Below are 2,253 nucleotides of genomic sequence, written 5' to 3'. Positions count from 1 at the left end.
CTCAACAGCGGAGGCCAATTACAGAGTCAGCACGGAAAATATAAAACAACAAACAACAGACAATAATAAAAATCAAGACAATACACACATAGATAATAACAGGTCAAAAACGTTAAGTATTTGGAAAATTAAAAACAATTAACAGCAAAAAACTAATTGCATACTTAGCTCAAAAGCCAGTGACAAGTTAAAAAGACAGTGCAAATAGTAAAAAACAACCAAAAGTACAAAAATTATCAAACTAAACAATTCAAACTTAAACTAGATTTACTAAAAATGTCTACAAGTTCGCAAACAAAATTTGCAGCAACAACACATCTAGCTGTGGGACAGCGACTGAAAGAACAGCTAAATGTAGAAAAATTTCGAATGTTCCGAGAAGGAACCCGCAAACCGACCGCATCAAGGACAGAGGAGCAATATGTTGTGCCTCTAAAAACATTTATTAAAAACAAAGCATCAATATGACGCCGTCTGACATCCAAGGTTTGCAGATTTAGTTTATCCAATAATATCCAATAATAATAATAATAATAATAATAATTCGAAATTTAGTAATGAAGTTCACCAGGAATTACAATTTCAAATAAGCTGGCGTGCGTGGCTCCCACACTACAGAGCCATGTAGCCATGAACACCTGTCATATGTTTTCAACATTTTGATATTCCGCAGGAACATTTGCCGCAAGGTTGGATCATATATCTGTCACAGTCACCTCGGACTGCTGACCCTGACTCTGGATATGGTCTATCGTTCTAAGAAAACATTATTTCGTAACAGAAATAAATTAAGTCTAAAAGAGAATGTGTGGGGCGCATACTGTGTTACCAAACAACGTTCGAATTTCATCACATTTCTAAGAAAATTTTGGGTCGGTCGGAAATACATCGAAGGAATGCAGCTTCTTCGGACAAGCTTCCCATCGTATTCATATAAAAAACAAACTCCGTGATTTTAGTCCGCAAGCGAACTATCGGTCATATTCATATCAGACAAAAAAAATCCGTGGCTTGAGTCCGCAAAAGAACTATACATTCCGAGCGACCGCCGCTTGTTGACGAAGTTAGTGCCAACTTTAGCGGTTAGAGGGTGTCGCGTGGTCAGCGCAACGGATCCCCAAGGCCGTTAATCTCCGTTTTCTAGACCAGAGCCGCTATTTCCTTGAAACAGCTCAATTATCCTCACGAGGCTGAGTGGACCCCGTTCCAGATCCACTACTTCTCAGGAAATCTGGTAGCACCGGGAATCGAACCCGGACCTCTGGATTTGTAGCCAGGAACTCTGACCACTAGACCACAGAGGCGGACATCCTTTGAGAAAAATCCTAGTATTTTATACCTACCGCTAGTGATTGTTCTCATACGTTACATTAACCGACTAAACTTTCAAGGAAAATGTTTTCTGTGAAGCAGGAAATACTTTCAAAATATGAACTTCTTCCTACTATAAAGATTTATAACACTAATATCGTTTAATTTTTCTGGCCTACTTACCTTATTTTGAAAAAGAAACAGAGTAGGCCTATGCGATCCCCATGCTGTCTGTGTGTCTGTGTAAACCCCCCCCAAATAACTTTTGAATACCTGAACCAATCTTTATGGAACTTGGTAGATGTGTCATGGTGCCTGAGCCCATCTCAACGGCGTACTTCATAAATCTCTCCCATCAGTCTCTGTCCCCTCTCATTGCTAGGCAAGGGATCGGTAAAAGCGTTACCGCGGCAATGATTACACGCGCAACAATAGAAGAACTGTTAGACGCGTCGTTTTCTATGTGGTCCGTGTCGTATCAAGGAATGAATGTAGAAGGGGTGGGCCTTCTCGGCCCTTACACCGCAACCTACAGTGATCTATTGTGCTTTCATATCAAGGAAAGTAGGCAATCAGATTTCCAATAACATACTATCGGCCAGAAACCTTAGAAGTTGAACCGGAAGAAGAAGTAGATACAGACGAGAAAGGACCATATATTTTACAAAGTGAGGTGGAAAAAGCTATCAAGGAAATGAGGAAGGGAAAGGCTACAGGAGATGATGATGTACCTGGAGATGTGCTCAAGTTACTGGGAGAAGGTGGTTTGAAAACACTGACAAAACTAATGAACACCATATATGAAAGTGGAGAGTGGCCCAAGGACTTTACAGAAGTTACAACGATTGCCTTAAAGAAAAAGACAAAAGCTACAAAATGCAGCGACCATCGCACAATAAGCCTTATTGCACATACAGCAAAGATAATAGCAAAGATACTTAA

The sequence above is a fragment of the Cryptotermes secundus genome, unplaced genomic scaffold (assembly GCF_002891405.2).
Source record: "Cryptotermes secundus unplaced genomic scaffold, Csec_1.0 scaffold645, whole genome shotgun sequence".
Taxonomy (NCBI): domain Eukaryota; kingdom Metazoa; phylum Arthropoda; class Insecta; order Blattodea; family Kalotermitidae; genus Cryptotermes; species Cryptotermes secundus.
Note: the sequence above shows the minus strand (reverse complement) of the source record.